Genomic DNA, 21,754 nt, shown 5'->3' with positions numbered 1-21,754 from the left:
ACTGTTAGGCTTTGGAGCTGGAGATACAGAACAAACTCATTTTTGAAGCTTTGAGACTGGGTGGTCAAAACTGTACAAGGTGGATGCTGAATTGGCTTTAAATGATTATTTGGATGATTTAATTGATAATGTGAAGTTTGGTATTGCATATGTGTCTCATGATTGACAGGAAAAACAAAATATAATGGGAATCTTCATTCTCATTCTAAATTCTATTAAAGAAAAATAGAAAGCCATAATCACAAAAATTCTGTTTTGATAGATGAGACTGTATTTATTTGATTCCAATAGTAAAGATGACAGTTTGAATTGGTGTGGTTACTCTGAATTATGCTTGAAGCAGTTTCAGAACCAACTGCACTTGGTTTGAACTGCTGCAAAGTGATGCAAATGCAGAAAAATCGCGTTTTTTGAAGATGGATCAAAAAGTGGTTCTTTTAAAAAGAATTGATTAGCAAGCATATTCAGCAAGTGGGAACGATGGACCTGAAGCACACTGGAGGGGAGGGACTAATGGCAGAGGGCTGCCCCTGGTTTTTGGGAAATCCACCATTTTTCACCTCTCCTTTCCCAGGACCCATCCTACATTCCAACATTCTGGGAATTTGAAACCATCCTCCATTCTGAGCATGACTAAGAAGTATGAATTTATATGCTGTATTTTTGGCTTTTGTGTGTGTGTCAGAGAGATATGTCCCCCATATTTGCTGGCAGGTCCTTCATTTGGCCGTGCCATGTCCACCTTTGCAGTGAGGGCATTTGTTTGCCCTTTCCCTGGGCTCTGGAGCAACTTGAAGGTCTGGCCAGCAAAGGACCCAGGGGTTCAAATCCCTGCTTAGCTAGGGATACCCCTCTGTGAGCTCTAGGTTCCTATAGAATCAAACACTGTAGTCCTAATAGCCACTTACTCATGAGTAAGTGCCATTGCAATAGGGGTTTACATCAGAAGACCCAGGGTTACAGCAAAGGACCCAGGGTTCAAATCTCAGCTTACCTAGGGAGACCCCCTCTGTGAGCTCTGGGTTCCGATATAATATAATATAATATAATATAATATAATATAATATAATATAATATAATTAATATAAGTGCCATTGCAATAGGGAGATTTACATCTGAGTAGAGAGCCAGCAAAGGGCCCAGCGTTAAAATCCCTGCTTACCTGGGGAAACCTCCTCTGTGAGTTCTGGGTTCCTATATAACATATATGTCTCTCTCTGTGTGTGCCATTGCAATAGGGGAATTTATATCTGAGTAGAGAGCCAAGTTCGTGTAGTGCCTTGAGCGTTGGACTAGGACTTTAGAGACCAGGTTGTGAATCCCCACTGAGTCATGGAAACCCACTGGGTGACCTTGGGCAAGTTCCACTCTCTCAGCCTCATAGGACAGCAATGGCACACCCTCCTCTGAAAAAACTGGCCAAGAAAACTCTGCAATAAGGTTGCCTTAGGGTTGTCTTCCTTTCCCAGGACCCTTCCTATATTCCAACCTTCTGTCCAGGAGGAATATCAAAATGTCTTCCATTCTGAACATGACTAGGAAGCATGAATTTATATGCATGTTTTTAGCTTTGGGGTATGTGTATGTATGTGTATGTTATGCCCCCTATTTTTGCTGGCAGGTCCTCCATTTGAGTTGAAGGTTTGGCTGGGAAAAGAAATCCACTCTTCTCTCTCTCTCTCTCTCTCTCTCTCTCTCTCTCTCTCTCTCTCTCTCTGTCATCTCTCCCCTCCCTCCCTCCCTCCCTTGGTGGCTCCTCAGTGGCCCAAATCCCCTGCCATTGGGTTTCCAGTGACTTCATGTGATGCCAGCCTTAAATGCGAGCATAAGGGCTCCGGTGCTTAAAGCACTCATATATAAATGTCAGTTCATGCTTCTTAGTCCTGTTCCAAGGACCCTTTGTAATTCCTCCTGGACAGAAGGTGCAAATGGAGGGTGTGCCCTGGGAAAGGAGGACAATTTCTGGTCACCCTGACCTGGAGTCATTTCCCCAGCCTTTCCATTTAAATGATGGTTGTGAGAGTGGGGAAAACACTGACAGGTGTATGAAGGGGATGGAGCCCCAAACTTTGAAACTTGGGTCCAACCCCATAACCATGGTGACCTGATGTCCTCACTGCCAAGGATGACAAGGCTCCCCTTCTCTGAATGTGCCTCGCTCTTCCTCTTGTTGAGAGCAGCTGGGTGGCTGTGGCAGCAGCAGCGATGAAGAGGAAGGTGTGAATGGCTCCATCTGACTCTTTTTCAGTTCCTTGTGTCATATTTAATGGATATTAATTAACCCATAATGTAAGTGTTGAGGAAGGGAAAGAAGGAAGGGCTATAGGTCCCATTGCTCATTTGTAGTTCCTAAACTATGGCATAACAAGGAATTGTATATTTGAACCAGGCAAATGCTCAGACATATGTACATGCATAATTTTAATATAAACCACCCAGAGATTGTATACCGTATATACTCAACTATAAATCGACCTCATGTACAAGTCAAGGGCAGGTTTTGGGGCCAAAATTATGGATTTTGCTATGACCCATGGATAAGTCAAGGATAAAATTTAGGGGCATGTAGCAAAGGATCGAAAAGATGAAGCAAAGCAAAACAATGTCAATAACTCTTTCTGCTTACTCTTAAGACTGTATGGATGAGAGAGTAGAGGGGGCCAGTGCTTCACATATTATAGTCTTGCTTTTCATCAGGAGATGGTTCCTTCTTTTAAATAAGAGTTAAGATACAATACTTACATTAACCCATGGGTAAGTTGGCTCATGTTTTTAGGGTCAATTTTTACTACATTTCTAGACTTATACATGAGTATATACAGGAGGCTGAATAATGTAATAAAAATAAATAATATTGAGGCAGCCAGGCGAGGGGGAGAGAAAGGTCTTTGTTTGGAGGTCAGTGTTATATTTGTTAAATCTCAGGTGTCAGTTTCCTAATCTGTGAAATTGAGAATATCGCTTTACTCCAATGGAGTGTTTTTCTGAAGGCTACTGTCCTAATACTCAAATCTCCATAGTCAGAAACCACAGGAAGGACTAAGAATGAGAAGCCTTGTTGAGGTAGAGTGTGGTTCTAAATCACTGCCGCCTTGACCTGCCAAAGGGCCTGGAATGCTGTATGGATGTAATCTCTCACTTGCTGTTTAGTGTAATACTCCTGTGTAATATCCTTGCCTCTTCTGAGCATCTAATTGTGTGTATTAAATGGTCCAAGGGGGTGAACTAGGAAATTCTGCTTTCCACGCTCTAAAATTCTGGTTCATTTTCTTTGCCCCTCTTCTCATCCTCCCTCTCTTGGTCTCTTCCTCATTTCACAGCTGGCCAGCACATGTACAGTAATTGGTTAGATCAGGTAAAAGCAATTGCGGAAACACAACAAATCTGTGTAACATGTATGGGAAGTAGAAACAAGATGATGTTAAAAGAAAACAAAGTTTTCCTTCCATTTAAAATTTCATAAAATAAACAATAATAGTTAAGACAGAAAATTTGTTTTATAGGTATTCGTTGCGTTACCTCTGGTTAAATGTGCATGTTTGGATTGTTGCCAGGATTACAGAGAAATCCCAGACATGCACCAGAGAGTCATTAAAGCTAACATTTCTAAAAGATATTTTCAGCAGCTCAGGACTTGTTTGCGTGTTCATTCCACATCCAGTCCCACTCCCAGCTTCCTAACTGTTAGAGACCCATCAAAGATAACGGCTCCCAAATTTTATTACTATAAAATCATTTAACAATGAAAACCACTGTATTTCCTGTCTTAAAAGAAATGGAAAAAAAATCTTCAGATCAGTTTGTTCTTGCTTTGAAAATCACATTTTTGGAGAAACCTCCTTGCAATTATTTTAAGTAAACAGGAAAAGTGGTTATTTGCTTGTAGGTGCATGTTTAAAGTAATGTAGGATAACAGAATAGATGTATGGGGAAAGAGCATTACTGGAAAATTTGCTTTGAATAAGTGTGTGTAAGAGAGAGAGGGAAGGGTGCATTACATCAGATTTTTATAATAATGTTAACTGTAAAAATAAGTTTTTGTTATTTTCCTTCATGTGCACTAAGAAAAAGAGGTCTTACTTCCCATGTGGATAGAAGTAGATAGTTGTTTAACTCAACATGGGGTTGCTGCCCAAAATAGTAGCTCCATGTTACCTTCTTTCCCTTAACATTTTGGGCCAGCTCCAAAATCATGTTTAAATAGACCAGTTAAAATCAATGAGACTTAAATTAGTTATAGCCTTCATCCTATTGTTTTCAGTATGTCTGCTTAAAGTATGACTAAGTTTGGGTCCAACTAATTACCTTTCCCAGCAGAAAACATCAGAATAAACACTTCATAAGTGTAAATGTTTCAACTGGATCACAAACATATTTGGTTTAGCTATGTTGGCCATGCAGCAAAATTAAACAAAATCCAAAATGCGCAGAAGTATGATATCTTTATTAGCTAACCAAAATGCATAAAATACAACATGCATGCTTTTGAAGCTTCACTGGCTTCTTCATCAGGCAAAATTGTTAAAAATCTATGACTAGGAGAAGAAATTTTATGATGTTAGAGTTACAGGCCTACATTTTAGGCAATATGAAAACCCCACTCATCAAATCTTGCCAAGAAAAACCCATGATAGGGTTACCGTTGTTGTTGTTTGCCTTTAAGTAATTTCAGATTTATGGCAACCTTAAGGTAACCATATCATTGGGTTTTCTTAGCAAGATTTGTTCCGAGGAGGTTTGCCACTACCTTTCCCTAAGGCTGAGCATATGACTTGCCCAAGGTCACCCAGTGAGTTTCATAGCCATGCTGGGAACTGAGCCCTGGTCTCCAGAGTCTTAGTCCAACACTCATACACCACACTGGCTCTCATAGGATTGCCTTAGGGTCACCATAAGTCAGAAAGGATGTGAAGGCACACAACGACAACAACAATTTGTGATTACTTTTTCTGCCTTTCTCGTAACACTTCTGTGTTTAAAGTCTGCGCATGCAATATTTTTTTCCAAATAAGAATTTTAAAAAATCTAAACAATTGCAGTGCCAGTTTAAACTGAATTGTGGCTAATGTAGCAAACTTAATTTGTGTATAGCAATGCAGGAATCTGCCCTTACACAAAGTCATCAGTCTTGCTTTTGTCTACACTCAGTGGCAGATGCTTTCCAGTGTTTGGCTGGGACTCTTTCTCTTGCCCTGCTGAGAAAGGCTATAGGTTGAATCTGGGATTTTCTGCATGCAATTTTTTCCCCTTAGTAACAGAGAATGCTTTTAATGACCAAATATTTTCTGTGAAATATTCTCTATCAGATTACATTCAAAGGTTTCCTCAGGATATACCCCAATCGTTTTAAGAGTACTCACCAAGATTATTCTTTGACATTCCATCATCCATGCGCACATATAATCCTAAAGCAATCTTGCTGGTAGTTAATACAGGAGTGTAGCTAAGGGGAGGAGGGCAAAATTAGATAATTGCCTCAGTAAATTAAAACTTAATATGTCAGAAATAAAACTTAATTTTAGAAATACAGTTCAGGGACCCAAAAGAAAAGGGGCAAGCAAATTTACAAAGAGAATGGAAACACAATAGCCTAGGGGTGAACAATTTTCAACGTCTCACTCTGTGTAATTGTAGAAATTTAGGAACTGAAGGAATTTTTTCCATGTTATGTTCAACAAATATGAATATTAGACATTGATGCATAAGACAGGAAAGCTTTTTGCTGGCAGAATCTGTACGAATTGTTAAAAATTCATGGTGGACAACTAGGACTGATGTTGGCCTAGACCTTGTCCATATCAAAAAGCCAAGCCTTATTCTAAACTTTAAACTGGAAATTCCCACATTCTGCGGACAAGAAAATGGTTTCTTGATTAAAGCAATCAGGTCTTAACTATCTTGTTTACCTCCAGAATGGAGATCTGCCAGACTGGCTCAGACTGATACCCCCCCCCCCCCCCCCCCCGTTGTGCATATTGTGCAGTTGCAGAGAAGTTGAGAAACCTATCTGGATTTCAAAGTGGGGAACTGTCTATAATTGATTGGCTTTGTCTGGTGTATGCAACCCATTGTTTCTGATGTTCAAACTATTATCAGTACTTGAACGGCAGTTCACCTATGACCTTTTGTAAGCACATGTTTTTGGTTTCTTGAACAACATTGATTTTTTGCTTCATCCAGAGATGTTCTTAGAAGACTAGCCCCAACGTTAGGAAGACCTTTTAAAATACAGCGACACATACTTCTCTTTTTGACTGCATCTTTTTTTCACCTGTTCTCCTCTCTTAGACCTACTTCCCTCCTCCAGTCTGCAGTCATCTTCTTAACATCAGAAGGTGACAAAACCCATTTGTCCCAACCAAACACTGGAAAGCATCTGCCACAAGACTGATGACTTTGTATAAAGGCAGTTTCCTACATTGCTATATCTCATTTTAATTGCTATTGGAGCCCTGGTGGGACAGTGGTTAAATGCCTGTACTGCAGCCACTCACTCAAAACCACAAGGTTGTGAGTTCAAGACCAGCAAAAGGGCTCAAGCTTAACTCAGGCTTGCATCCTTCCGAGGTCGCTAAAATGAGTACCCAGATTGTTGGGGGCAAATTAGCTTACAGTTGTAAACCGCTTAGACACTGCTTAGTCGGTATGAAGTAGTATATAAATGAAGCTTGTTTGTTTGTTTGTTTGTTTTATTGTACACCATTGTTTTTAACCCCTTTTTAGTTTAATCTCTTTTTAGTGTTTATCATGTTTTTATGACTGGGGGGAGGAATGGGGATCTTGGAACTTTTAATGTTTTTTTCTTTTAATTGTATCTTGTTTTACTGCTGTAATCCGCTTAGATTCCTCAAGATTAAGCAGAATAATAATAATAATAATAATAATAATAATAATTACTGTATCTGTGTATTTTAGTCTGGTTAGAAGATGGTTTGCTAGCTTCCATGCTGACTTTCCCCTCTTTTATTTTGAGAAACAGCTTGCATTGGGTATAGTCTGCTCTAGTTTGTGCTGCTATCTTTTCCTGTCATTTTAATAAAATAAAATTGCTGTAGAATCAGCCTGTCCTCCTATCTCTTTTTTATTTGGAGTCACTTTGGTTAATTGTTCATTTTTAAAACCTTCAGCATCCTGAAGAGAGTTAGTGCCTAGTAAAACTCACCCTTATTGCACTGCTCTTAACACCTATGGGAGGGGAGCATAATTCTTATTTGAAAATGAATAATTCTTATTTGGGGGTCATGTGGCCATTCCCACCCCATAGCAGTACCCCTGGGTTACTGTAATAATATCCCAGAAACTGCCTCTCCTCCCTCCTAAATTTATTCTCCTAGGTTTATTTTGTAATTACTGCTGGGGAAGGAAGAGAACAAAAAATGACAGTAAAATTGTATTAACAATGAGCATAATGGCCCTCATCCCAATGACGGTTTGAGGCAACAGCAAAGTGAGTTCTACTGACCCTTGCTAATAACATCATTCTGATGGCTGGTAGCCAGTGTATTTGCTGGGTCAAGCTTTGGTTGCCAACACAGCATTGTTGTCAATGCAGTAGGTTAGGAGTGCAGTCTACTATGAATAAAGTATGAATAGGAAATGGAATACATACCCTCCAAGTTTGAGTAATATGGATATTGTTGATACTTAAATGAAATACAAAGTCATTAATTTTAATGTTGTTTCAAATTGTTTTGTGTCTGGCCAGGCCATTTCTACCCTTTGTATAATATTTCATGGCAATCAAGCAGAATTTGTGGTTTCCTTTTTTAACATCAAAGTCTTAATTTATCCATTGCTATGACTCGCCAAACATTTATCTTTCCAAGCTGCTGTCCTTTAAAAAAAAAAAAAGATTCTGAGCTATCTTTTTGATATCTAGCCATATGTCAAGGGCTCTTTTCTCTTCACTGCTAATTTTGTCTGAATTTGTTTGTGGCAAAGCAGTAGAAATACTATTGCATCTGTTTAGTAGACAGTTTCCACCAGAGAATGTATGACTCTTGACAGAACAGATTTTGGGAGTTAAACACAAAAGAATATGTAGGGTATCATGTTGGGGAAGGCTGCATTGTAGGCAGAAATTTGTTTCTTGTCAGCCTCAAGTAATGTTTCATATGTTCTTTACATAGGTTGTTGGAACTCTGGCCTGTGGGGCTAATATGGCCCTTTGTGGGTCTGACTCCACACACCATTTCTTGGCTTATAGGAAAAGTGTGCACCACCTCCAGTTAATGACCAGAGATAGCAGAAATTCCCTTGCCTGCTCTAAATTAGCACTTTGAAGATCACTTCACTTCTTCTCCCCTTTTTCTGCATGATCTATACTTGTAGATGAAGTATCTGTCATTGTACATAGAGCAGCATTATGAAAAGGATGAAAATAAAACTGCCAATATTATAATGCCTTCCTGTGAACCTGTGATGCAATCATATTTGGAACAATGGAGGTGGAAAAAGTGCAGAAAGATACAGTGAATAGTCCTAAAGTCTAAAGTAACTTTCCTGCAAGGAGAGGTTATGAATTTTTTTAACATTTTAGTTTAGGATAAAAGGTAATAAAGGAGAACATTATTGAAGTGTATAACATTATGCTTGTTTTAGAGAAATTGAATGGAAATGGATTATCTCTCATAATTCTTGAACCCAAAATCATCCAACAAAAGAGAATCTTGGGATAGGCAGGACAAATGGGAGGAAGTGTATAGTTCACATAGTTAAAACCATGACATCCTTTGTTAAATAAGTAGTGATGATTACCCACTTCATCAATGTGATTTCAACAAGTACTGGAGGATAAGGCTGATATCAAAATAATTACAAATTTTCTATACCTTGATAAAAATTAAAATAGAGACTGTAGTCAAGAAATCGAAGTGGAAGAAGAAGAAGGGTAGCTCTGACACAACTAAATAGGATAATCAAGTCTAAAGATACATCATTCAATTCCAAATCAGAATAATTCCTGACAATAGTAATCATGACTTTTTATGGTTATGAAAGCTGGACTGTGGAGAAGGCTGACAGGAAGAAAACAAATTGATTTGAAATATGATATTGAAGGAACGTTCTGTAGATCTTAAAGGTAAAGGTAAAGGTAGTCCCTTGATGTGAATGTCTAGTTGTAAGTGACTGTAGGGGGCGGTGCTCATCTCCATTTCTAAGCCGAAGAGCCAGCATTGTCCGAGGATAGCTCTGCTGGTCATGTGGCCAGCATGACTGCACCAAATGCTGTTACCTTCCCACTGAGAATTGGTTCCTATCTATTTACTTGCATTTGCATGCTTTCGAACTGCTAGGCTGGCAGAAGCTGGGACTAGTCACACCCCATCATGCAGCACTCAGGCTTCAAACTGCCAACCTTTTGATCTTCCGATCATCAGAACTTGTGTCTTAACCACTAAGCCACCCATCGCTGTAGATATTACAGATCACCAAAAAGACCAACAAATATGCCCATCAACAGATTAAGTTTGAACTCTTCCTAGAAGACGAAAGGAATGAACTGAGCCTATGATACTTTAAGCATATTGTGAAAGAACATGAAAAGATGTAAATTAGGAAGGCAGCAGGAAAAGAGGAGGACTACAGTACAGTACAGTACTACAGGGGGGGAGGCAGTTGAGTAAGCTCCCTGTTTAAACAACCATAGATCCCTTCCTTTATCATAAGATGATATTTTTTTTCAATCTAGCTTGATTTGAATGTGTAAATAATCTTTTAGATTTCATCATCTTTTAACTTTACTCTTCTAGCTAGTAAAACTAGCAGAAACACCTGCTTGCAAAGTCACCCTAATCTAATAATTTTTAAACTGCTGCACATTAGAATAACAGGTCTAGTTACATTTATCATTTTATGGTCCAAATTATGCAACCTCATGATCTCTCCTTAAAGAATGTTTTGTTTTGTTTCCTTCTTGGATACATATACCATTCCTAGAAGCCAAGGAAACTGCCACATGCAAGAATAATTTGGCATTGGACTGGGGATGATGAGGCAGCCAAGTGTTATTTTTAAAAGTTTAGATTAAAATAACTCAGCACGTTTCATTGTTTAATTGATAACTAATCGGCAGGGGAAGATAAACAGATGTTAACATATGCAATTACAGATGTGCAGCTGCACAGGCTAATGCAGTTTTAACATTATGCATTTTTAGTTTTGTATTACAGAGACCAATTCTTTTGTAATTAATTTGTGAGTACAGTGGGCCTTTGCTATCTGCAGATTTGGTGTATGTGGATTTCAGCATCCGCGGACTGAAATAAAGAAACATTTAACTTTTTTAAACCTGTGATTGGTGGCAGCCAGGCTGAGAAGCAGTCTCAGGGCAGGAAGGGAGACTAAAGCGGGAGGCTCCAGGCACCGGGGACACATTCTTTCTACTTCTGTGATTTGGCTCCTAAGGGGCACCTACTATGTTCCCAGGAAGCAGAAGGTAGGGAGGCATGGTGTGTGTGTGTGTGTGGCTTGCCGTCCCCTCCCTCCTTGCTGATTGAAATCAATCCCAGGCAGGAGTTAACTATGGAATTTATCACACTAGCGCGATCCCGCGGGAAAAACAGGAGTTAAACGAGAGTTGAGTTACATTTGAATTTAACCCAAATTTGCAAATTCGGAAAGTTTATCACAGTAATTGCTGCTAAAGTGAAATAACGCGAAGTTAATCCACAGTGAAAGCGGAAGAAACCAGCAGCTTTTAAAATTCGGTTTGTTCTGAATTTAAAAAGCAGCTGGTTTCCTCCGCTTTAACTGCGGATTAACTTCACGTTAATTCACGTTAACTGCGACGTTGTATGATAAACTTTGAGCATTTCCTGGTTATCTTTGCATTATATTGCATTTAACTCCCATTTTCCTGTGGGAGCTTGCTAGTGTGATAAACTCCTAAGGCAGGCAGAAACATTAGGGGAGTGTAAGGCATCATTAGCAAACCCAACCTCCGAGATTCAGGCACTTATTGCTTCTGCCTGCCTTAGTTAATTCTCGCCTGGGATTGATTTTAATGAGACATCAGGCGGAAGAGTGTGGGAATGGAAAGCAGCATCAGCAAACCCAACCGCCAAGATTCAAACACTTGTCTGCTTCTGCTTGACTTAGGCGTGTTACAGATGCGCCAAAGGGGCGTTTTAGGGTTAGGAAGGGGTGTGGTAGGGTTGAGAAGGGGCGTCCCTTCCAGATGCCCCTCAACCCTAGTATGGATTGAGTCCGTACAAAATGGTGGTGCACATCCACGCGGGGGCTGCCATTTTGACGTCGTGGACGCGTAGCATCCGGATGTCGTGCGGCAGAAGTGACGCCGTGAGTGTGTGACTAGCACATCACAGCGCCACTTCCAGGCTGCAGAAAGAAGCTCCATTTTGGCGCTTCTTTCTTGCTGCGCCCAGGAACCGCGCGGTTTGGCCACTGTGGTTCCCAGACGCAGCAACCGGCAGCGGCATGAGACTGCCTGTTTTGGGTGGTCTGTAACGTGCCTAAGTTAACTCCTGCCTGCAATTGATTTCAACCAGTGAGGAGGGAGGGGGAGGTAAGCCCTGGTAGCTCAGTGGTTAAATGCCTGTACTGCAGCCACTCACTCACAAACCATAAGGTTGCAAGTTCAATCTCAGCCAGGGGGCTCAAGCTTAAGCTCGACTCAGGCTTGCATCCTTCCGAGGTTGATAAAATGAGTACCCAGATTGTTGGGGGCAATTAGCTTACACTTTGTAAACTGCTTAGGAAGTGCTTAAGTGCACTGATAAATGATATAGAAATGTACTTGCTATTGCTTATTGCCTCCATTCTTCCTGCTTCCTGCAACTAAATCCTCATGGATACTGAAGACCCAGTATGCTTTCTTTCATGTATATATTTTCTTTGCACCTCAATATTCATAAATGAATGAATTAAAAGTTCTCCTTTACCTTTCACACCCCTTCATCCATCTGGAACATTCCATATTGGTGATTATGACTTCTAAGAATGACATTTTTCAGCAATCCTGACACACATTAATTGTAGAAACTAAGAATGATCATGCACATATCTTACAATGAAAACATAAGGAAATTTATTCAAATGGATATCCCCCAAGTGAGATTGTTCTCTGAGAGATATACATACTGTATATACTCAACTGTAAGTCGACCTCATGTCTAAGTCAAGGGCAAGTTTTGGGGCCAAAATTATGGATTTTGCTATGACCCATGGATAAGTTGAGGGTAAAACTTAAGAGCATATAGCAAAGGATCTAAAGGACAAAGCAAAGCAAAACAATGTCAAAGAATTTATAAAATGAGCTCTATGTGCTTACTCTTAAGACTGGATGGATGAGAGAGTAGAAGGGGCTGGTGCTTCACATATTATATTCTTGCTTTTCATCAGGAGATGGTTCCTCCTTTTAAATAAGAGTTAAGATACAGTATTTACATTGACCCATGGATAAGTCGAGTCAGTTTTTGGGAGTCAATTTTTTGACCCAAATTTCTAGACTTGTACGTGAGTATATACAGTAGATTACTTTATTACCAAGGGATTAAAATATGGCTGTGATGAAATATCTACTATTATCATTATACAACTACCCTCACTGACTTAGTGAGTTCATGATAGGAGTTTTATGAACAGACCATGCAAACCTATGTTTTGCATAGATCTGGTGACAGAGACAAAGCAAGACGAGTTTATATCTTTTGGGTTATAAAATGTGAATTGAGAAATGAAGTGAGTCACTGATTTCATGGAACTATGCTTTCTGTATAAATACCTTTGCAGTATCTGGCACCTTTAAACAGGGAGCAAGGATGCTTTTTGTGGGTGTTCAAGGCAGTGACTTGGAGGGCTGTGCCACCATCTTTATAGAGACATAGATGGTGAGAGAACTGCTGCAGTGACCTGCAACATCTATGCCACCTTTGTTCTCCTGCCTGATGATGTAGAAAGCTATACTTGCAACCAGTGCACTGTTTGCCCTGCTGGATGTGAAAGGTCCAACAGCCTGAAGTATATCTGTTGACTAATCAGGGAAGATGAAGATGAAGATTAGGCTAGAGCAGAGCGGACTGTCATGAAGAATGAAAAAGGCAGAAGAAATATTATCAAATGTAATAGGCAATTTGACACAGAGAAGCAGGACTAGCAGGAATTGTGCTGTGTTTTAACAGCCTCACAATGAATTCTAAGCCCCCACCCCCACCCCAGCTAGTGCTTCTGGACCACAGGTATAGCAGTCATGGATCTGGTCATATAAAGTTATGTGAATTCCAGGGTCCTGCCACTTCTCTGATGACAAAGTGACATGTGCTATTGGTATGTGATTCTTTACTGAAGGGGGTAGAGGCAGTGATGCATGGACCTGACATGATGTCTTGAGAGGCCTTCCTTGTGTGAGCATTCATGTCATAACAGAGAGGCTGCCAAGACTCAAGAAAATCATTTATCATTATATAGGCACTTGTCTAATTCAAATAAATCAACTTCAGTCCTAAGCCTCATCCCCCATTCTTTATCACAAGAGTTCAGGTCAACATACAGTCTCTGACTGTTACAGTGACTAAGGATGGCATCTCTCCTCTGGATGCCTGCCTTGGGTCAGTAATGGGCTGTATGAGGGAAAACAAACTCAAGTTGAATCCAGAGAAAATGGAGGTACTTGCAATTGGTACTCTAAGTCCGGGAATGGAGATTTGTCAACCAGTCCTGGATGGTGTTATACTTCCCCTAAAGGACGAAGTTTGAAGTTTGGGAGTACTCCTGGACTCATCCCTACAGTTGTCATCTCAAATAGATGCAACGGCCAGGAGTGCTTGGTACCAACTTCGGTTGATATGCCAACTGCATCCCTATTTGGACCAAAAGGACCTCGAAGTAGTGGTACATACACTGGTAATATCTTGTTTAGATTTCTGTAATGTGCTCTACACAGGGCTACCCTCATACCAAGTTCAGAAACTTCTATTGGTTCAAAATGTGGCAGCCAGACTGGTCATTGGTACACCTAGGTCTGACCATATAATACCTGTACTAAAGTCTCTTCACTGGCTGCCAATCAGCTTCCGGGCGCAGTACAAGGTGCTGGTTAATACCTTTAAAGCTCTACATGGCTTGGGCCTGAGTTACTTGCGGGAGCGCCTCTCCCTACACGATCCATCCCGCACTCTCAGAACAACCGGGAAGTATTTAGTAGAATACCATAAGACCAGGTTAATGATAACTTCCCATAGAGCATTCACTGCTATGGACCCTAAATTGTGGAATAGCCTACCGGAGGAGATCCGTCTTATTACCACCTTAGATGCCTTTAAGAAGGCACTTAAGACGGATCTCTTCCGGTGGGCTTACCAACCCGATCTTATATAGGAGATTATTAAAATGAAATGCTCCACTTCGGACTATGATTGTATGATTATTGTATGATTAGATGATGGTCTAGCTATTTTATTGTACTAATGTAAGCATTTTGTTGACTATATTTTTATACTGTATTGTCCCTTTGAAATTTATTTTGTTAGTTCTGCTCCAACTTTTTATTCTGTTAAGGCCATTTTGAATTCTGATCCTGTCTTCTGGGGCATTGGCTATACCTTCTAATTTGAGTAGCCAAATTTGTCATCTGCAAATTATTCCATCATCTTAGTCACTGATAAAGATGTTGAATAGCACTTGGCCCAGGACAGAACCTTGTGACACTCAGTCACTTCTCTCCAGGATGAAGAGGGGCCATAGTGACTTTCCTTTGGGTTCAGTCAGTTAACCCAACTACAAATCCACCCAACAGTTGCATTGTCTAGCCCACATTTTACTAGGGTTTTTTGGAAGGATATCATGGAGGACCCATGTTAAAGGCCTTGTTTTCTCTATAACAGTCAGGTTATTATATTCAGCACCTGATGAACTCCTGTTCTCAACAATACTGTCTCCCTCTGCCACATAACTCAGTTTAAAGATTTCCTTAGCAAAACATTCCTGCCCCCGGTTTTGAGGTGCAACTCACTCCTTGCTAGATCCCCGTCTTCATGAAACCACACACTGTCGTCCAAAAAGCAAAAATGTTTCCATCACCACCATCTGCAGAGCCAGTTGTTCACCTTCACTATTTTCCTCTTCTTTCCTGGGCCATACCCTTCAACTGGAAGAAGAGATATTTTCCATAAATGTAATTTACTGCATATCTTTAATATAGAAATCCTGTGTGCAGTTTTCATTCATATGTGCAGTGAGCTCATTTGCCAACCTTGGGAAAGCATCATTATCAGCAAACAACTTCAAATTGTTTTGTTTCCTTGCCTAAGAAGTTTGAATCTGTGGAAATTCACATAAGCAGCTTGAATGAATTTGTCTACTATGGCTATCTAGATAGCCTATGTCTCAGAACCTGCAGGGGTTCTTAGGAAATAAAAAGATGTTAAAATTCTTACCCCACTGTGGAAAGCTTGAAAACCATGATTATGTAATATTGTGTTTTCAGGTGTGGATGCTAAATACTAAATAATATTGGCTGCTTAGTGATCCAAATATTGGCAGACATCAAGTGTCAGCAAATATTCTCATGCCTGGAAAGTATTTAGTATTATAGCTCTATACAGAGGAAGTATGGAAGCAAATTCATTTTAACTATAATTTGGCACAAGAATGGCAATACTGATTATTACATTACTTTTATGTTCACTCTTCCTGTAGCTTTTGTTATGAAAAGCTGTTCCTAAATTACAACAGCAACCAGAACACAAACCACAAGGCTTGTTATGTTTTCTGTGTTACAACTTTAAAAGAGTTTAAGTTAAACCAAGTTAAACAAAAAATGTTTTGAGGCTAAGTCTTTTGAAAGGAGTTGAAAGTGCTCTTTTATAAAAAAAAATGGCTGACTTGCAAACTTCTGAAAGTGTGGTTTGTGATGAATAATTGCTGTCCTTTAAAGCAGTTGTAGTGGACACGTGTAAAGCATGCCATCCGCTTGTGTGTCTAGTAACAACTCATGACACACTGTAATGAGACAATTGGTCTTGTATGGGACAAATTATTCTTCAGTGGGATTAGCCACTGTTACAAATTAAATTAGATGAGGATGCCCATCACAATAGTCATAGCAGCAAGAGCAGGAGCAATGTGCTACGTTTCAGAATGGTATTGATTAATAACTCATTCTGAAGAATAAAACTACTACAGCTCATGATTAGTGTAAGATAAAATAAAAATGTATGCTGTCAAAGACAGTATAATTATCTAAATTTAGTAACAACAGTTGCCTAATTTGGAATAATGTGTTCGATCTGGAAAGCTTTTTTCTTCTTCTTCTCATTTCTTAACCATAACAACTGGATGATGCAGTGACAACACATATAATTTTGCTGTAGAATAGAAGGAATTGCTCTATATTGTTCCAATCTGCATATACTGTCCTGGGAATAGGCCCCATTCAACACAGCAAGACTTAAAACCTCCAGGTAAGCATGCATAAAGTTATGCTGGAAGGCCCTAGTATTGCTAACATATGTATGTACCTGTGAAGTCAAATCCTTTGAAAGATGTTGTCATGGTAAACACTTGTCTAGATTATGGTTAAAAGCCGTGAACTGAATAACTGGGGGAAATGGGGAAGAAAACTGTATATCTTGGTCACCACTGTAATTCATTTCTGACCCTTGTACGTTCAAAGGTTTTAGTGAATCATTGTTCCCTTGAACTGGGATTTATGGGTTTGACCAGCTCTGTTTAATTTTAGCTTCCCATAATTCTGGAGAACAATAAATGGGAAATAAATGTTAAGTTTTTTCTCTGAAGATGCCAGCCACAGATGTTGATGAAACGTTAGGAATAAACTCTTCTAGAACATGGCCACATAGCCATCAAAAATGTTAAGTTTATTAACAGTTAACGGATTCAGAAGTTGAAATATCACTAATGGATTGGTTTATTTGATTGTTGATTTAAAAGTTCATAATTGTTCATCTTGTTTAAAAATGTATTTTCATTTGGGTCAGAAACATGCATCTGTAGCATTTATATCTCACCCTTCATTGTAAAAGGATATGAGGGTGAGTGACAGTATGCAACACATCATTATAAAAGCAACCTGTTCTCCAAAACAACCACTATACACGGCCCTGTACAGACTGGCCTGAAAGGCAGGCCTGGGGATGGAGTCAGGGTGTTGTATCCAGATGATGCACACCCTGAGTCTGCCCCCAGGGTGCCATGACACCATGTGCTCCTCCACATGGCGCACAGTGTCATGACGCTCCTCTGGTGCTATGAACATATGATGCAGCGCCGAAGGAGCAACATATAGTTGGCCTGCCGCAGCTATGGCGTCCTTTTGAGGGTGCAAAAAGGAGCCATTTTTTGTGCCATTGAAAGGTTGGATTGGGGCTGTAGCATGAGGTTGCCACGGCCCTGATCCAACTAGGAAAGGGGCGGTCTGTTGAGCTCCTATCTCATTTTAATACAGAGACTTGACATTTAATTAAAAGATCTGTTGAAAATGATTGTTTTCATGTATGAAACACAGCCATGTGGTGGGTTCTTGTCACCTCATCTATACCAGAGTGGGCAAAGTGTGGCTGCAAGTCTCAGGTCTTTTCCCTATGGTTTCAGCTGCTGGAAGTTGTAGCCACATGATTCCTACACCTGCTTTTATAGTTTCCCATATTACCAGAGCATGAGCTGGGTTTATGCCTATATAGGAGTGGAGATTTTTTGGACTTGCAGGTGCTGCTGAATTGCAGCTTCCATGAGCCTTAGACAACAAAGTCAGTGCTAAAGAATACTGAGAGCTGTAACTCACTAACATCTGGTGGAGATCACCTTGCCCACAGCCTGTCTCCCCATCTATGTATCTTTGAGTGGGAATGAAGTCCTCCAAAGTATGATCTGGACATCTTGCATATCTGCATCCCTCCTCCCCCATCATAGTCTAAACCAAACATATCAAAGCCAAACATTTACATTTAGGAAACGTGCTCTTTGTTTTTAACAGAGTTCATTTGTTTGCAGCATTAATAAAGGGCTTGGTCAACCTATCATTGTGATTTGTGATTTGTATTTCGTATCCATTAATAACAAAGAATTTTACATTATGGTTTTCATTACTGAGTCTAAGGACATTCAGTACACTTGGCTTGCCATCAGAGATTAGCTTCCTTTGATGCTAAGAGTTTGGCTAATATTTGGAGTAATAAAAGACATAATTTTAAGAATAATTTTATGGCTTTTTAATTTTAGGGTTTTTTTAGCCTTTCATTGGCCACATATCAGGAAATCAATCATGGTTAATATGATGAGAGACTTTCTAAATAAGAATCATAATTTGATTCATATTATGGGAATATACAAAACTGCATTTGCTTTAAAATAGATTCTGATTTTTAATAAAAAATAACAGCTGCAATGTTTTGCAGAACAACACAAAGGAAATGTGATAGAGATGGAATCATGTGAGTGCTTTTATAGACTTATTGCTCATGGAGGGGAGAGGGTTTTTTTCTACTGCATGGCAGCTTCATTCATCTGAAATTATATGAGGGCATGTTTTTATAACCCTAATTAAAATGTTTGTCATTAGAACATTTGTGAAATAATTTTTATACTAGCTGAGTTTGCTATTTGTTTTTTCGGCCTGCAAGTCAAGAACTGTCAGATAAATACAAAATTCAGAATTTGCAATATTGTATCTATTTTTCCAGGGCTTTTCCTTGCTTTCCAACCAACATTTCAAAAGCAACTTTCAAAAATCTGTGAAACATATTAAAAACAATAAAATTACATGAATCATAGACAATTGTTGAAAGCACTAAAACTCTAGCAGAGATTACTAATACTAAACATCAGCTCGAGCACCAGTAATTCCTATTATCAGCCATTTCCTAATGTGACAAGCCACCTTTTTAAAAGAATGATCTTTATAACTCCATAGCCAGGAATGGGCTGGCCCTGTGAAATCTCCCCCAGCATGGCTTAGTGCAACATCATTACTGAGAAGATCCTCAACATAGTTCTTACTTGTTAAAGAGAAACGGAAGCAAGGCCTCCTTGAAAGATCAAGACACACACAGCAAATGTCTTAATCACATCATGGAAAAGTTCTTTTCTTGCCCTATTACCCGAGGGATTGTGGGTATTCTTCCCCAAATTGCTGTAAAGTAGATGTTTCCAAGCTGTTCAGAGCTTACAAATAACAACAACAAAAATGATTTCTTACCCCATGGATTGAGGTGGGGAACAGCAACAGACCAGCAAATCCAGCAGACCCTTCCTATATGCAGGGGATATGTTCCAGACACCACCACCCCACATGTGGGGAAAAGCGCATAAGCTTTAACCCTATTATTTTCTATGGGGGCTCATTCCCAGGCTTGCCGTCCACGTACACTAAAATCAGCATATGGCAAGCCTGCATATGGCATGGGCACACTGTGTACATTAGTTAAAAACACAAGAACAGTTAAAACATACATCAATTTAAAAGAACAAACAAGACACATACGTATTAAAACAATCTACATTTAAAATTCATCATACGATGATGGGAGAATGCAGTAAGACCCATCTTTGAAGTTAAGTGCATGTGTATCTCGTCGGGAAAACAACGGGATGAAGCGTTAGAGATAATCTCCAATCTCTAATTGCTTTACTCCTTTTCCTGCAACAATCTCTATTCACTTTACTCTTTTTCCTGTCACATACATTTTCTCATATCTGTGTTAATGGAAATAATACGTCTTCTCTATGAACTGTAATGAAGGCAGGTGAGGCAAATGTCCTGTCCTTTTTGACTTCACACTAGAGCTATGAAAAGTAATTTTTTTGTTGCAGCTTTCAGAATTCCCCCTGATTCTATGAATCAGAGTCCCCCAAAGTCACTTTATAGAAGTTCTGCTTTATAGAATCTACAAGAAGTAGTTCAGAATGAATTGACTGTACATGGCTGTGTGAACTGTGCTAAAAACATGACGAAATGAAATCAAATATGACGACTGCTAGTTTGGGACTCACTTCTACAAGGGAGAAACAGGTTTTATAGCCTCATGTGCTGCATACAGGATGTGGTTTCACCATTCCATCCGCTAACATTTTGGATGCTATACTTGGCTTTTGCTCCCTGAGTCTCTCCTTGGCAGTGGCTATTTCCTAGACAAGAGTGCAAAGTAGTTAACATTCTCTTTAGAACATCAGCAGCTTTCTTGCTCCTCCTGAGGGGGAAAGGCTGGATTTGCATACACATCTGTTCCTCATGCGGAAGGCTTAATGACAGTTCAGTGTGACACAATGTCATTTGTGAAGCTGATTTCAAAACAGCTTTTGCTGTTGTTCAGGAATTCTGATTACACTGATGCCCAGTTCTAGATGTCCAGTTCTATACTGGACAGCTGGTTCTCAGGGTTTCCTGAGAACCCACTGACCACACCACCAACTCACACAACAGGCTGAACACTGATGGGTAGTCTGCCCTGACCCCCCTCTTCTGCAAGATCACACTGACCAAAATGGGGCATTTGTGGGAACAAGCTGCACTGTGCCATTATTTTTTTCTATTCTGCCCCAAATGCATGCACACACATGTGCTGGATTGACCTGGAGCAAACCAGAAGTTTAACTGTGGAGCATGGCTTCATTCCAGTTTCCTGCCATTTGGGTCATGTATGTGGTTTGAACAGGTAAGGTTCAACACGAGGTTAAACCACTTCTTTTCACTTGTGTGGACATCCTCTTAGTCCAAGCTAAGGAAATGAGGCAGTCAACCAAAAACATAGCTTTGTTAGGGGTCATTATGTTTCCAACACTGGATGCTCTGGGTCCTTTGAAATTCCTTTTCCCTCTGTTAGAATAAAAATTGATGCTTTTATTCTATAACAGCTATGAGATGTTTTGTAACTAGTAAATGGTGTAGTTTAGAAAATACAATGGCCATTTTTGCTAAGAAGGAATTAGAAGGAAAGAAGGCAGGAGGCTCTGTTCTGTCTCAGCTTTTTTGTTAGTTCATAAGTGATGCAGAGCCATTTGTAAAGCCAAATTCTGTTTCCTTTTTACATCCAAACCTCTCAGTTCACAAGGTGTGGTTTGCAAGAAGTGACAGGTATGGAAATTAAACAAAGCCTAGAAGCTGGTTTACAAAGCAGAGTTTGTGCTAATTGTAGTTTATATTATATCTGAATTAAAAAAAAAAAACCAAGTGGGGAACAACAATTTTAACACATGCTTGTAAATAAAGTTAAAGTTCCCTTAGTTTTCTGTAGGTTTTTCGGGCTATGTGGCCATATTCTAGAAGAGTTTATTCCTGATCTTTCACCAGCATCTGTGGCTGGCATCTTCAGAGAATGCATTCTCTGAAGATGCCAGTCACAGATGCTGGTGAAACGTCAGGAATAAACACTTCCAGAACATGGCCACATAGCCTGAAAAACCCACAGAAAACTATGGCTGCTGGTCTTGAAAGCCTTCGACTTCACATTAAAGTTTACTTGTTTCAAAAAGGAGTATTGGATGAATGAATGTACAAGAATAATGACACAGATAACATGCTACCAAAGACAAAACACATATAAGAGAAGGACACTGGAGAGTCCAACTCTAATTCATTTAAAAGGAAATATAATAAGGGTAGAAGATGGGCAAGTGTCAAGACCAAAGAGCCCAGGGATGTTTCTGGGGTAAAAGGATAGCCTCGGAGCATAGGCCATGGTCACAGTCTCCAATATTTCACAGATTCAAATTGGGACATATGTGGCCAAGAAAATTCAGAGTGGTCAAGATGGCAAAAGTTACTTGCTTCGGCCTGAGC

At 39.7% G+C, this 21,754-nt stretch overlaps 1 protein-coding gene across 2 annotated transcripts in view; it reads left to right on the top strand.

The window, feature by feature from the left end:
- SUGCT (succinyl-CoA:glutarate-CoA transferase) overlaps positions 1 to 21,754 on the top strand; it is a 374,021-nt gene that overhangs the window by 58,002 nt on the left and 294,265 nt on the right. The gene's annotated exons all lie outside the window — the stretch shown is intronic.

This window comes from Sceloporus occidentalis, unplaced genomic scaffold (assembly GCF_023333645.1).
Source record: "Sceloporus occidentalis isolate IW3139 unplaced genomic scaffold, rSceOcc1.0.p SCAF_7, whole genome shotgun sequence".
In the NCBI taxonomy this organism is placed as follows: Eukaryota; Metazoa; Chordata; class Lepidosauria; order Squamata; family Phrynosomatidae; genus Sceloporus; species Sceloporus occidentalis.
This window is presented reverse-complemented; position numbering and strand designations above follow the sequence as displayed.